At 39.4% G+C, this 16,606-nt stretch overlaps 1 protein-coding gene and 1 pseudogene across 8 annotated transcripts in view; both read right to left on the bottom strand.

Moving 5' to 3' along the window:
• Positions 1-16,606, bottom strand: part of CADPS (calcium dependent secretion activator) — a 444,424-nt gene that overhangs the window by 279,119 nt on the left and 148,699 nt on the right. The gene's annotated exons all lie outside the window — the stretch shown is intronic.
• LOC139309457 (transcription initiation factor IIA subunit 2 pseudogene) lies at positions 8,469-8,995 on the bottom strand (annotated as a pseudogene).

Below are 16,606 nucleotides of genomic sequence, written 5' to 3' on the forward strand. Positions count from 1 at the left end.
AAGCACCATCCATACAGACTTCTTAATACTGGTATTTTTAAAAAAGCAATCCTGTTTATTTGTTTTCTCGTAGGCCTTTGGCAGCGTATGCCAGAAAGACACTTCATATGGGTTGCAATTAAAATAAGTACCAGGTAATGAGTACTATGTGAGCTAAATAAGTACAACAAAACAAAAAGCAGGTGAAGGACATTGTGTTTGTGATGCTAAGTCCTCTCATTTAATAGTCCACTTCTATTTTTTTTCCAGCCAGCTGTCTACTTGCATTATTCCCTCATGCGTGCCCTCAAGATAAATTATACAGCAAGACTCACAGAAGGCAATGCACAAGGAAATCCTTGGGAAATGTACTGTAGCTCCTCTTCTTAACAGAACTGGCGTTTATTGGTTGATTTACCAACAGGTTCTTGCCGTCAGTGGCATGAGTTTTCATTCTGAAAAGCACAAAGTAACTCAAGTGTAGTTTTTAGTGTGGTGCAGTAAATAATGATGTTCTCTCTTTTGAAATTCTTTCCTCTGCTTTTTTCCCCACACTTGTTTGTTAAACATTACAGGAGACCATTCTGGATAATCCCACAGATCTGTATTCATTTTACCTATAGCATATTAAAAGGAAAGCTGGAAAAATCTAAGAATCTAAACACTATCTTACCAAGAAGGACATTGCAGAGCTAATTCACAGAAGGTTTTGAAAATTTTAATGTATATACATTAAACGTATGTGTAAGAGATGACTGGTATGTTCTGGTAGTAATACTGATTTTTAAAATTGGAAAATCAGACTAACTGTAGGATTAAAGCAGGGGTGAAATGGTCCCGGTTTGGACCGGATCGCCAATCCAGTAGCGATGGCGGCGGATGGTTCGGAGAACCGGTAGCAAAAATCCCTGCGCGCCCCCCCCATGCCCAGCTGAGCTGCGCGATCATCAGAGGCTGTTTTTTTTTACTTTTAAAAGCATTTTTTCTACAAACTCTTCGGCCGAAAAAGTGCTTTTAAAAGTAAAAAAAAAAAGCCTCTGATGATTGTGCAGTTCAGCTGGGATCGGCAGAAGCTTTTAAAAGCATTTTTTCTACAATCTCTTCGGCCAAAGAGGTTGTAGAAAAATGCTTTTCAAAGTAAAAAAAAAAAAAAAGTTGGCCACACCCACCCAGTCACATTTTTTTTTTTTTAATTTGATTTATATGCCGCCCTTCTCCGAAGACTCAGGGCGGCTTACAATGTGCTCAGCAATAGCCTTCATCCTTTTGTATATTTATACAAAGTCAGCTTATTGCCCCCACAACTGGGTCCTCATTTCACCTACCTTAGAAAGGATGGAAGGCTGAGTCAACCTTGAGCCTTGGCGAGATTCGAACCCTGCAGTAATTGCAGGCAGCTGGTCTTAATAAGCTTAATAACAGGGTGCTTTAAACCCCTGTACCACATTACCCCACCAACACCAAGCCACGCCCACAGAACCGCTGTGGGCATGTTATATTTCACCACTGGATTAAAGTATGTGATTACTTGGGAATTCAATGGATTCTTTGCATTCATTTTTCATTATATTACACTGAAAACGTGATTTCCTGGACCTTAGTGAAAAGGAACTTATATGTAAAAGGCCAAATTTCCTCTCACATGTATTTAATTGGTTAAAAGCCTATTCTTGACTTCACTTGGATTGGCTGGTTTAAAGGGTTAATGACAGGACCTCTCTCATATGAAAATACTCTATAGATAATCCTCCATTTATGACCACAATTGATCCCAAAAATCCTGCTATTAGGTGAGACATTTGTTAAATGCATTTTGCCTCGTTTTACAACCTTTCTTGACACAGTTGTTAAGTGAATCACTGCAGCTGTTAAGTTAGTAACATGATTGTTAAGTGCTTCTGGCTGTCCCATTAACATTGCTTGTCAGAAGCAAAGGTCAGGGGTGGGCAAATGTGGCTCTTTTACAACCTGTGGACTTCAACTCCCAGAATTCCTGAGACAGCCACTGTCTCAGGAATTCTGGGAGTTGAAGTCCACAGGTTGTAAAAGAGCCACATTTGCCCACCCCTGCCAAAGGTGATCAAATGACCCCGGGACACTGCAACCGTCATAAACATGCGTCAGTTGCCAAGCACTGAATTTTGATCACGTGACCATGGGGATGCTGCAGTGGTTGTAAAGTGTGAAAAGTGGTAATAGGTCACTTTTTTCAGTGCTGTTGTAACTTTGAAAAGTCACTAAATGAACTGTTGTAAGTTGAGAACTACGTTTCGTCAGAATCAAGCCCATTTAGGGACCTTTAAGAGAGAGAGTCCTACAGCGAGGCTCTCATACATAACTCCATGTAAAGAGATGCCTTTTGCTCTCTTATATATTTACACTTAACATGAAGTCTGGACAGTCCTTATGTTGTGGCCCGTCCATGGCCTGTGCAGCTAGTAGCTGATTCTGACAGCGAGGAGGCTGGTGTGGTGCTGCGCCAGCAGCCTGTGCAGCTGGCACTTGAGTCAGACAATGAGGAGGCTGGAGAAGATGTGGTGCCAGAGGCGGGGATTCAGCCAGGGCCTTCAGAACCTCCAGAAGCTTCCCTAAGTGAAGAGGAAGAAGAGGAGGAGCCTCTTCTCGGTGCACGGGCGCACAGAGCTGCCAAAAGGCAGGAGTGGCTCTCAGGAGGAGGTCTCCTCGAGAGTAAGACTTGGGGCTAAATGGCCACTCCCTTAGCCTATTTAAGGAAAGACGATGACTGAGGCAATTTGCAGGGAACAACTTAGTTCACTCTCCTTCGTGTCTTGATCTTAGTTCTTTTATCAGTTACCTGCAAATTGCTTCTGGGCTTTCTGCCAATCCTAGTAAGATTACGGTTATTTATTCTTTGGATTCTTGTAGGCTGTTAAGAAAGTTAATTAACAGTCTTTGTTTGAAAAAGACTGATTTAATTTAGTGAACTAGGGTTTGTACAGACTTTGTGTGTGCTGCGTTCTTTGGGGTCCGTAGCTGGGGCAGAACAGCTTACCGGAAGAAGAATATGAATTTGCAATTGCTCTAATGCATTGGAGAAGACACTGAATTGATATCTGAGATACTTTGACAGCTTGACATGGCTAGCCAATTTTTAATTATAGTCTTTGCTTTTCGTTGATGTCTACTTTTGCTACTATTTTTAGAAGTAGGAGCTCAGCAATTGGAAATGAAAAGAAATGTTTTAATGAATGTAAATGAATTCTGTCTTCCCTTTTGTTTCAATATTTAAAAAGCCAATAATGTGTTTTTCGGGTATATTTTTATGTCGCAGACAGTTTATATTGAAAAATGATGACATTATGATTAAACCTATGTTTAATTGACTTCTTTTATTAGTTGACTTCAGTTTTTCAAGATTTTGTTTTAAAATACATTAGAGTCGGTACCCAACCTACTACTCATTGTATTATTATATAAGGAATAAACAGTTCCACCGATTTAGCAGAACGCAATTCATTGTTTAGAATAGTTTAAATTTAATAAACTGTAATATTCTGATGTTCTTGGATCTGTTTTTCTTAGTTGTAATGTTCCATCTCTCAAAATAATATATTTTTAAAAAGGAAGGCTACTTAAACTGATACTTGAGGTTACCTTGGAGATTTTACCAAGTTTACTGTTGTTGTGCAGCGCCCAGAGTTGCCTTCAGTAAGATGGGCAGCTATATAAATTTGATTAACAAATAAAATAAATTAGTGAAGCCTCAAATAAAAGCAACGAAGAGAGGATGTCAAATTGTGCATTGTATCAAATGTGGCATTTAAACTGGGTAGGATCACTTAGGGTCAGTTGTGTAAAGACATCCTGTTACCCAGTTAGATTGGTGATTTTGGCAACTTTGGCCTTTTCTATTCTAGGAAACAACTTCAAATAGAGATACTGGATCCTTTGCAGCATCTATGCTAAGCTTCTTGTTAGAATTTGAATTCTAGGTGGATTAGAATTAGGCGTTGAATATGCGGTCCACAGCCAAGACTGGAATAAAAATTGTCCTCTGAACTTTCATCCTCACCTTCATTTTGAATTCTTTAATCCACACTTCCATTTTGTAATCTTTAACAAGTTAGATAAAATAAAACTAGCAGGGTTTATTGTGCTATCAATGTTTTAAGATCGAATCTGGGTCAGTCACCGGAACTAGAGGTGTACTCTTCCAAGCTTCTTGCTGGAGCCCATTTTCAGGGAACTTAATAATAGCAATAGTACTTATATTTATATGCTGCTTCACAATGCTTTACAGCCCTCTCTAAGCGATTTACAGAGTCAGCATATTGCCCCCAACAATCTGGGTCCTCATTTTACCCACCTCAGAAGGATGGAAGGCTGAGTCAACTTTGAGCCTGGTGAGATTCGAACTGCCAAACTGCTGGCAGCCGGTGATCAGCAGAAGTAGCCTGCAGTACTGCACTCTAACCACTGTACCACTGCAGCTTTTAAGATGGGCTTCTCTGAAGATGGGCTCCAGCACGAGTCTGAAAGCTCAGAGTAAGAGTAAACTTCTAGTCCCGGTGACTGACCCAGATTCGATCTTGCAACATTATCCTGGGAGACCTATATTTGCCTATCAATGTTTTGTTTAACTATGGTTCATGATATAAATCACAGCTGGCTATTTATACCCATTATACTAAACTACAAACCATGCCTAAATTCACATAATAGGATATAACCAATTGTATAATATTGCATTTTAATGGGATTTTTAAGTCAATGAATGGTTGTTCGTTAGATGAATGCTGCCTAGGTTATCATTCAATTTTTCCCAAAGTCACGGAACTTTACTTTTTCGGTAGAGTTTCTGTAACTGCGAGAAATCTAACAGGATGAAAAATAAAAACATACTCTGAGCAAAAAATGTGCAGCACAGCTCTTATCTTAATATTGCTCCAAATGCAGAGTTATTTTATGATACAGTGGTTCCTTTCAAGAAAGAAAGAAAGAAAGAAAGAAAGAAAGAAAGAAAGAGAGAGAGAGAGAGAGAGAGAGAGAGAGAGAGAGAGAGAGGGGGAAGGAAGGAAGGAAGGAAGGAAGGAAGGAAGGAAGGAAGGCAGGCAGGCAGGCAGGCAGGCAGGCAAGAAAGAAAAGAAAGAAAGAAAGGGATAAAAGTTCACCGCTTAGCTGGGTAAAATTATGTGACTCATTAAAATGTTATTCTATCTGAAATTGCAGAACCATTTTAATGTGCCAAGGTAAATAATGTTCATGATTTGATATGATTACAAAGAAATCTGGCAACTTGATATGAAAACCTGGCAACACCCCAGGCTTGAGAGGAAAGAGATAAATTTTGGCTTTGGTAAAAGCGAAATCCATCAGTGTAAATTGGATTTTAAAACACGGGGGCATATTATATGCTTGCCTATGATGAAAGGCAGGACATCTACAGTGTATTTTAAACAAGTTTCCTTATGTGGATCATTATGAGGTCCTTGAGTAGGCTAATATAATTAACTCTGCATGGACCTCACTGCACAAACATACAAGCCGATCTGTAATATTCTGAGAAATCATCCAACATTTGATAAAGAGTTAGCATCAGGTTTGCTGTAGCAGAATAGCTCTGCATTTGCAGCTTCATTTGACCATGCAGAGAACTAGATGAAGCATAACTTTCTAATTAAATTGGAGGGCGATGCTTAAAATGTACCAAAATTATGACTGTGTTTGGCCTTCTTCCAATCCTTCCCCCTTTTAGCAGATGTGATTGTGCTGTTCTAGATAGCGCACTTGCGTGCCTTCCCCACTTTCCCTCCTCCCACTCCCCCCCTTTCACTCTGTTTATGTTTGCATCTGGGATGTATTGCAGAATCTGTTCCCTGGGCGAATATCCTACATTTTCTTGCTTTTACTGGTTGCATAAAGGGGGGAAAAAAGGGTCATGGAAGGATGGAAATCTGTACAGTACTATGATCTGAAATTTGCGCAAGCAGTTAGCTTATAATGGAAAAGTACAATAATCCTATAATTTATATTTTTCCCCAGGTGAAAAATCTCTACAATTCATATTTCTATTCATATATGTTGACTTGCACGGCACACACTAAATCAGAGAGCCTAACTTGCATAGAAGAATGCTTAGGGTAAAACTGGGCATTGGTTGTAGTATTTTGGGTAAAACTGACTGATATTACATTAACATTAGCAGCCATGAGGCATGTAGCACAGATTCATTGAAAGCCAGTGACCTAATCTGCTTCTTTTCTTTTTGGCAAAAAGGCAATGTATGAAAACCTTGATTTGACCAGCCCCATGATGGGCAGTAGAGGTTAATTATATCTATGAACCCATTTGTACAGGTAGTCCTCAACAAACGATTACTTGTTTAGCAACCATTCCAAAATATAACAGCACTGAAAAAAGTGATTTACAACTGGGCCTTGTGCTTACAACTGTCACAGAATCACGGGGTCATGTGATCCCCATTTGTGACCTTCCCAGCTGACTTCTGATGAATGGGAGAATGACCATGGCAAAAAGGTTGCAAAATAAGTGATGACTTGCTTAATGACTGATAGAGGTGATAGAGGTTCTAGTCTCAGTTACAGTCATAAGTCAAGGTCAACTTGCAACTGGGAAAGTATGAGAACTAAATCATAGAATGAAATGAAAGAAAGAGCAATAGCTATGTGGTTTGTCTGAGAAACATATATAAAAGGAAAGATGTAATGAATCTGAATGAAGGTCATTTGATCTTTTATAATGGAGTTGATGAATAAATGCAGCAGTGAAAGTACAAATTCAATTGGCAATGAATGGGCTAAAATGTATATCAAAGTATGCTGTGGGTGCCCATGAAAGCAGGAGTCTATAGGTGAAAGTTACATGTTGAGTTCCAGTGAATGGTGATAATGGAAGGAATGGGGATGGGTTTTGTGAATAACTATGAATGTGACCAGAGCAAAAATTCATTTAGGATAACAGTATGAGTAGATGAGAAGGGACACGGTGGCTCAGTGGCTAAGACGCTGAGCTTGTTGATCAAAAGGTCGGCAGTTCAGCGGTTCGAATCCCTAGTGCTGCGTAACGGGGTGAGCTCCCATTATTTGTCCCAGCTTCTGCCAACCTAGCAGTTTGGAAGCACGTAAAAAATGAAAGTAGAAAAATAGGGACCACCTTTGGTGGGAAGGTAACAGCATTCCGTGTGCCTTTGGCATTTAGTCATGTTGGCCACATGACCACAGAGGCTTCTTCAGACAGCTCTGGCTCTTTGGCTTTGAAACGGAGATGAGCACCACCCCCTAGAGTCAGGAACGACTAGCACATATGTCCGAGGGAAACCTTTACCTTTACCTATGAGTAGATGATGAAAAGAAACTGTAGAAAAAGTAATTGGGCTATTTGGAAACCCAAGAATTTATAAGAACAGTAACGGTTTACTGAGCATCTGCTTAGAAAAATGCCTGTTCAAATATTTGGTATAAATATACATTTATTCATATGCCCACATGGCAAAGGAATGAATTAAAACATGATTGATTTGATTGTTTATAAGAAAAGATTGAGAAAAACAGTGAAGTCTGTAAGAGTGATGAGTGGTTCTGAATATGGATGTATATTAGTTAGCCTTGAATTATGGAATGCTTTGCATAAATATGGAGTTAAAGGTTGGTTGAAGAACTTGATACCAGCAGGATGGGTTATGGGAATAAAACACTGATGAGAATCAATGAATTGCTTAATGAGAGGTTCAACACTAAACAGGGAATAAGACAAGGATGTGTCATGTCTCAAATACATTGATTTGTATTTATTAGGTCAACATATGGATCAGAATCTCCAAGATATATATTTTAAAAAAAACAATCGTGGTTTTTTAAAAAATGATATTACTTAACATGAAGATATTGTACGGGATAGGAATGTGTTTATGGCAGGAAAAAAACATCAGCAAAAAAAGGAGTTATTTTGTTTCCCTATAAAATTATAGATTAAGAGTACCCCTAAATCACATAGAAACATTATAAGAGCACCCTTATAACAATCAGAAAGAAACATCAGCTAGAAACATTTGCAGAATCAGGAACATTGTAATCTAGCCTTGCAATTTCGTTTGTGTAATACAAAAAAAAAAAGATTTCATTAAACTTATGAACATGTAACAATATCCCAGTAACAGAAAGCAAATCTAAAATGGATATGCCATTATCTCCTGTTAATTCTCTAACTAATTCTCTGAATAATCCTTCGTTCTCATCTTCAAGTCAATCTAAATTCCATTTCCTTCTTGCAGAATGTGGTTTCTTTTTATCAGTTAGTTCCAGTATTTCTTTTCTTTTCTTTTTTTTTAAATAAAATATTTATTGGTGACCTTGATGAACCCAAAAGTAGCTGTTTATGTTTCATCCTTATTTTTGATCCTCTGTTTTTTTTTAAAAAAGGCAAAAGCTTGCTTATTTTCGTCACCGAGCCAACCCCCGGAGGTGCCTAATGGAACCTGGCTAAGACAGTTCCACAAGAAAGTTCCTTCCAGAAAAGGTGAGCCTGCATTATTAAAACAACTCCCGACAGAGTCTTTCCTGGCCCAGGCTGCTCCCCTGGAAGAAGCCCTGCCCATCCAGTCCACGTGGGCAGAGAGGCCCTGGTCCCCCTTCACTCCGCAGCATTGGAACCTGTATTTTTCCCATCGCAGGCCACGATTTTGACTTTATCCACTTTCACCACCTCGGTGACCTCTCTGAATTCAACGTCATTCAGTATGAATGACGTTGTCACAAAACCTGTATGTGTTCAGAGAGCCCCTGAAATTGACTCGGTTTCTGACCCACTGGGCTAATGCAGCATTGATAGCTTTGTCAAATTGTAGGAGGACTTGGAAAATGAGCTGAGGCGTAATCTGCTGAGACTGAATGAACTCATCCAGGCTTTCTTGAAGGCTGTTTCCCAGGGTGGTGTTTCTGTACAGTTGGTAAACCATGGCTGAAGGAGACAGAGGCTGATCATCCACAGATCTGAAACCACTCAACTTTCACTAAAGACCTCGGTGAGGAGGGCTTTCTCACCCGCACGGGGCCTGCCGGGCTCCTCCAGACCTCCAATGCGGAGAAACCGATCGGCTCCGATTCCCACCTCTTTCCCTAGTTCCAGTATTTCTTAATAGTTTTTCATCCAAGGGCCTTTTAGGTCTGATTATACTTAACAAGTTTCAGTTCTTCCTCAAGCCTAACCTTAATCTGAACAGTCCACCTGCTTCCTTATTCCTCTGGTTCATTTCTTCCTTCATCACTTTTAGTCAACATTTCACAGAGATGCCAATTTAGTGTCTTTCAAATGTATCTTCCTGTTCACTGTAATTCACGGAAGATGGAAATGCTTTTTTCACAAAGAATAAATCCAGGAAATTGTCCTTTGCCCAGACCTTAAAACGAGCAGTGCAGTGGTGGGTTCCTACTGGTTGTCCCTGGTTCTTGCGAGCCAGTAGTAGAAATTTTGAGTAGTTCAGAGAACCAGTAAATACCACCTCTGCCTGGCCCCGCCCCCAATCTATTTGCTGCCTCCCAAGTCCCAGTTGATCGGCTAGAAGGAAAAAATCAGGGCTCACTTGACAAAGAAGAGAGAGAGAAAAAAAAAGACACCTTAGCTTTAAATTGAGAAGCCACGAAGCCTCCCAACTGGTTGGTTGGTTAGAACCGATCCACTCCTTGTAAACCGGTCGGTGGTGGTAGATTGGCAATTGAGGCCAAGCTGCTTGAAAGCGGTTTCCGATGCTCTCAGTGGTAGCAGAGTGGCAAAAAACTGTTTAAATTCTTGCCACGGTACTTCAAAGTGCCGCCCTACAGCTGATCAGCGGTAAAAGGCAGTGTGGTGGTAGACCAGTGTGCTCCAAAAACAAATGGGTAGACTGGTGCACTTCAAAAACAAATAGGTAGACCAGAATGCTCCAAAAACAAATGGGTAGACCGGTACGGCTCTACAAACAGTTAAAAGCTTGGTAGACCAGTACCTCTGCTAAATCCTAAAGAATTGTTTGTCACCTGACCATCAAACCACGCCCATATAAGCCATGCCCACAGGACTGGTAGTAAAAATTTTTAGAACCCACCCATGGAGCAGTGCATATATATGCAGATGGATAATTTTACTTCAGGATGTCACCAACAAAAAAAAGTCAGAAGTAGATCATAGTTATTTTTTTAAAATAGAAAAAGGTCCACTTTAAATGAAGAAAGGGAAGCCGCAGGGCTTTTCAGAAATATTAATTTAAAATGAAAATATCCATTTGCTAGGAAACGAAATAAAAGATTGCCACTGTTTAAAAGTATCTGTTAAATTTCTAAGCTCTTGATAGCTTAGAGGCAGAGATGATTGGTTTGAAAAAAGGTGCCTTCTGCAGGAAGACCTTGCTTCTGACAACAACATGATTTTGAAAGAGCATTTGAAGAAAACAGATAGTCCACAGAATTTTAAACATAGAAGAGAAAGAACATTCCATAGACTAGCCATACAAATTGTCCTGCTCCACAAAATAGCTGAAGTAATTCATGCCACAGTGAAGGTTCCCTGAAAGAATTGACAGTGAAAAGTTACAAATAACTTGAAAAGAATCACATTATGAGCCAAAGCAATTAGAGGGGAAAGCAGAAACCCTCCAATATCAGTAGCATAAAAGAGGAAAAATAGCTTCCCAATCTGAAATATGGAAACCAGTCATATCATGAACATAAGCAAAATACCACCATCTGTTTTATTTTTTGTCTGCATACTATCAGGCTAGTTAAAAAAAGGAAGTGAATATTCATTTAATGCAAATTTAACAAGCTGTACTTCTGGATATAACTTGAAATACAGATCTATGTATCTCTCAATCATCTATATCTATCTATCTATCTTCTATCTATCTCTCAATCATCTATATCTATCTATCTATCTATCTATCTATCTATCTATCTATCTATCTATCTATCTATCTATCTATCTTCTATCTATCTCTCAATCATCTATATCTATCTATCTATCTATCTATCTATCTATCTATCTATCTATCTATCTATCTATCTATCTTCTATCTATCTCTCAATCATCTATATCTATCTATCTATCTATCTATCTATCTATCTATCTATCTATCTATCTATCTATCTATCTATCTTCTATCTAGCTATCATCTCTCAATCATCTATATCTATCTATCTATCTCTCAGTCATATCTATCTATCTATCTATCTATCTATCTATCTATCTATCTATCTATCTATTCATATTTTCCTTCATGGCCACCACTCTATCATGTATATACCCTTAAAAGTCTATCCATATGTTGGAACGTGTGGGGGGAAGTCCCTCAGCAGATGCTACAGGAAAACTACACATAAACACTAGTACATTAAAAAGAACCTCAGCAAACTTAAATGAAGCCATTAAAATAAGTTTAATGGACCATACTTTCGATATTCACATTAGTTTAGTTATGCTTGACTCGTTTTCACAGGAGCGATTGATCAGCTACTGCTGGGAAAGTTAGCCTTATGCTATATCAATTTTTTTGTGGCTTAATGGAAAAACTAAGTGCTCTAAATTTAATTAGAAGAGCCGAAATTATTTTACCTTTGTTCTCAAAGTATGACTTACTCAGAAATTGATTGATAATCATATATATCTGATATATATATCATATATATATTTATATATTTCTGATATATATATATCAACCAAGTGTCTTTTGGCACACGTTTGTCCTACTCATATGAAAATGTATTGATAGATTACATGAATAGAAATATATTTCAAAATTAATGAACAAATTTCTCTGTGGTTGGAATTCTAATGGACAATCACTCAAACATCAGCCAGCAGTTTGCGAAACAGCAGCCAAAATAGCTAATAAAATCCTTGGTGATATAAACAGATGCATAGAATCAAAATCATGTGAAGTATTAGTACTTTATAAATCCTTATAAAGTGACCAAAACTGCATCCAGTTTTGGTCACCGTATTAGAAAAAAGATGTTGAGACTTTTGGAAAAAGTGCAAAGAAGAGCAACTAAAATGATTAAGGGCTTGGAGACTAAAACATACGAAGAACAGTTGCAGGAATTGGGTATGGCCAGTCTAGAGAAAAGAAGGACTAGGGGTGACATGATAGCAGTATCCCATTATTTGAGGGGCTGCCACAGAGAAGATGGGGTCAGCTTGTTTTCCAAAGCACCAGAAGACAAAACAAGAAACAATGGATGGAAACTAATCAAGGAGAAAAGCAACCTGGAATTAAGGAGAAATTTTCTAACAATGAGGACAATTAACCAATGGAACGACTTGCTTTCAGAAGTTGTAGGGGCTTCATCATTGGAGGTTTTTAAGAAAAAAATGGACCTGTCTGAAAGCAGGTGTCAGACTAGAAGACTTCCAAGGTCCTTCCAGCTCTATTCTGATTGATTGATTGATTGAATGAATGCATGTTTTGTCTTTTCTCCCTTGTACCTCTATAAACGCCCATCAATGGCATGTCAATATGCATTTAACAGAACATAATGCAATGTGTTAAGTGGATACATGTCATTAAAATGCTGTGGAAAGCGAAAAACTTGGCTCAGGCTTTCTCAATGTTTTGATATACATACTTGCTCATTTCTTGTGTGTACATTTGTATGATACATTGCAGAGTTTACTGCAAATCCCTGCTGGATTTTTGACATATAGCTGGTAAAAGTAGATCATTTAAGTTAGCTGTTACTCGGCAATTAAACGAAGGGTTTCAGGGGTTTTTCACTGGAGATGAAAGCCCGCATTGCACAATATACTACAAAGGAAATATAAATGCAAAGGGAGATTAAAAAATGAATTGGCAAATGTCCAGCTTGGCAATACAATGGACAGCGTAAGGGACTTGAATTCTCTTGTATTTCATTTCCTTTGATGTCTGAATGGTAGGAAGGATATACAAGAAAGGCCCTGTCTCTATCTTGAGCAGATAAACAGCTTTTGGGAGATACTGATTGATTTCAATTACAGAAAATAAGTTTTATTTTTATGTGGGGGGTGGGACATGAACTTGAAGCTTATCAGGTGTTCGCTTTCAGGTTTCATCAACTGCAATTCCACATTCTATTATTCTTATCCAGATTTCTCCTACAGTTGCCCTTCAAAAGTGTGGAGCTACAGATTCCATTAGTCACAGCCGTCACAATTGTTACCTGTGCTGGCTGCGGTGACCAAAGTTATAGTCCAACACCCCTGAAGTGCGTGAGATTTGAGGAAAAGCAGTTAAATGTTTTATTAAATGCCCTAAAAGCTGGATTTTTAGCTAAGCTAAAAAAAGTAACAATTTTCTTAAACGGAGCTCAGCTTCTGGTGATTACATGGATGCAGCCCAACACTGTTTTTAAATAAGCGACTACAAATTAAATCTAAGATGTGGCTGATCAAAGCTCATCCTGAGAAAAATGCCATTGTTTATTATATCTGATGCAGCATCTGTTCTTCTTTTTTAAATCAAATGATCATTTTGGAATTTTAGAAGCTATTTCTTGGTGCTAGTGGAGCAGGAAGGGCTCCTTCTTTGCAGGAACATCATACAGGAATACAGGCAATCATTGATTTACATCCACAATTGGGTCTAGAAGTTCTGTCACTCAGCAAGGCGGTCGTTAAATGGGGTTGCGTCCAATTTTGTGACTCTTGCTGCCATGGTTGTTTAGAGAATCATTGTGATTGTTAAGAGAATCATAGAGTCAGTAAGTGAATCCGGCTTCCCCTGTTGACTTTGTTTGTTGGAAGCTGGCTGGGAAAGTCGCAAATAACAATCATATGATCCTGGGATGTTGTAAATTCATGCTGATTGCTAAGCAGTCAAATTTTGATCATGTGATCATGGGGATGCTGCAAGAGTCCTAAAAGCCCGGACTGGTTGTAAGTCACTTTTCTCAGTGCTGCTCTAACTTTGAACAGCCACTAAATGAATAGCAATAGCAATAGCACTTAGACTTATATACCGCTTCACAGTACTTTAATGCCCTCTCTGAGCGGTTTACAGAGTCAGCCTATTGCCCCCAAGAATCTGTGTCCTCATTTTACCCACCTCAGAAGGATGGAAGGCTGAGTCAACCTTGAGCCTGGTGAGATTCGAACTGCCAAACTGCAGGCAGCCGGCAGTCAGCAGAAATAGCCTGCAGTACGGCATTTTAACCACTGTGCCACCATGGCTCACCACGGTCACAAGTCGAGGACTAACTGAATTCTTTGAGATTAATGTCCAAATCTCGGGGGCCATTTTGCAAGTTTTTGCAAAACATTTTGCAAGATCATAAGTCACTTTGTTCTATGCTGTCATAACTTCCGATGATCACTAGATGAATGGTTGAAAGTCAAGGACTACCTGTTATTTCAGAAGGAAGTATTAATATTTCATATGCTGATAACTTCAGAGTGCACTTCTCTTTTTTTTAAAAAAAATCCTGTTTATATAAAAAAACCATATCATGAAAATTAACATTTAGGTGTATGTTTCATGATTGCAGAGGTATGTAGCTGCAGAGTTTAATAAAAATACAAGGAAGGCTCATAGCAGAAATAAGATTTATTCTATTTATCTAGCTTTCCAACTCATGCAATTCCATCTCTAGGCAGCTGGTACATCAAATTTTTGCTGACTATACCCAATTATACCTCTTGACTGTTGGCCATTTAAGCAGTGGTAAGTCTGTGTTGGTGCCGGGAGGCTGTGTGAGTCTGGATGGAATATAAGAAGTTTCAACTGAACTCTGACAAGACTGATTGGGTTTGGATTTGAGTCCTCCCAGATCTGGAAGTTTACCCTCTTGGGTGCTGGATGGGGTTGCACAAGTGGCGGTTAGGACAAGGAGGGCCTTTGATAATTGACCTACCATTACATCCATTTCAGAGACCAAAGCGACTCACGAAACTAGCACTGATGACGTTACCTAACGAAATGTCTTCAAGAAAACCAGCAAGCTCAGAGAGGGCACTACGGATGCCACAACTCACAAATTGTATCAATGAAATATGTCAATTTGCTTTTTTTCAATTCAAAAGAATGGATTTCAAAATTTTATACATCCCTAAAAATGAATTTTATTTTAGACAGAAATAAAAATAAAGAAGCAAAACAAATGGCTTGTATTAATTTCCCTGGGAAGATAATAAAATGTCTTTTAATAAAATAATGAAATTAGTTAGTTGGAAACAAATTACATTAGTCTTTTTTTCCCCTATCAAATTCTAGGTCTAAGACAGTCATACGCACGGGTCTGGATGGGGAGAAATAGGCTCAGACTCAACCCTTCCAAGACCGAGTGGCTGTGGCTTCCGGCATCCCGATATAGTCAGCTGGTGCCATCGCTGACTATTGGGGGTGAATCTCTGACCCCCACAGAGAGGGCTCGCAATCTAGGCGTCCTCCTGGATGCACGGCTGTCTTTAGAAGACCATATGACAGCCGTGGCCAGGGGGGCTTTTTATCAGGTTTGCCTGATTCGCCAGTTGCAGCCCTTTCTGGACCGGGACGCCTTGCGCACAGTCACTCATGCCCTTGTCACCTCCCGGCTGAACTAATGTAATGCTCTCTACATGGGGCTCCCCTTGAAGAGCACTCGGAGGCTCCAACTGGTCCAGAATGAGGCCGTGTGGGTGGTTATGGGCGCAACTCGTTGTGCCCACGTGACACCCCTCCTGCGCGAGCTGCACTGGCTTCCAGTGGTCTTCTGGGTGCGATTCAAGGTGCTGGTTACCACCTTTAAAGCGCTCCATGGCATAGGACCTGGGTACCTTCAAGACCGACTTCTGCCACCAATAGTCTCCCATCGGCCAGTCTGCTCCCACAGAGAGGGTCTCCTAAGGGTGCCATCAGCCAAGTTATGTCGGCTGGTGACACCCAGGGGGAGGGCCTTCTCTGTGGGAGCCCCTGCCCTGTGGAATGAACTGCCCCCGGAAATGCGTAAGATCTCCGACCTCCAAGTATTTCGCTGTGCCCTCAAGATCCTGCTGTTCCACCAGGCTGGGCTATCAATGTAATGATTTTAAATTAGGTGTTTTAAATTTTGGGGGTTTTAAATTTGAGCCGAAACTATTTAAATAATTTTAATTATTTTTAATTGATGTTTGTCTTTGTGCTTTTAATAGGCTGTACACCGCCCTGAGTCCTCCGGGAGAAGGGCGGTATAGAAATAAAATTATAATATATAATAATAATAGGAGAGTCATTTTTCTTTATCATCTATTTAACATTCAGGATGAAATTATTCAAAAGTCTTTAGCATCCATGCTGGAGGAACAGTGACTGTTTACTTTTAGCCCTCTGAAACTTGCAGAAGTAATTACAGTTCTCCAGAAGGACTCCAAGCTGTTGCTTTGGTTACTATGGCAATAAATGCTGATTTTCCCAAAAATATATGATTGTGCTTTATAGTCTTTGCAACTATGGCAATTTTTACAGGCATTTCAATCAAAACATCAGTATTATAGGAAGCACTTATGCAATAATCTTGCTTGGTTTAACCACAAAAACGAAATAGTTATGTTGCTTTGGGCCAAGGGTGTGTTTAGTTTAGCACTCTGCTTCCCATCGTGGCAATGTTTCCAGACAACGTACAGGTGGATCGTTAAGGAAATTGCTTTCTTTTACTGATTTTATTACAGTGATTTGAAAGCGTACTTC

This window comes from Pituophis catenifer, unplaced genomic scaffold, assembly GCF_029215685.1.
Source record: "Pituophis catenifer annectens isolate HBS135680 unplaced genomic scaffold, rPitCat1.0.hap2 SCAF_2, whole genome shotgun sequence".
Lineage (NCBI taxonomy): Eukaryota > Metazoa > Chordata > Lepidosauria > Squamata > Colubridae > Pituophis > Pituophis catenifer.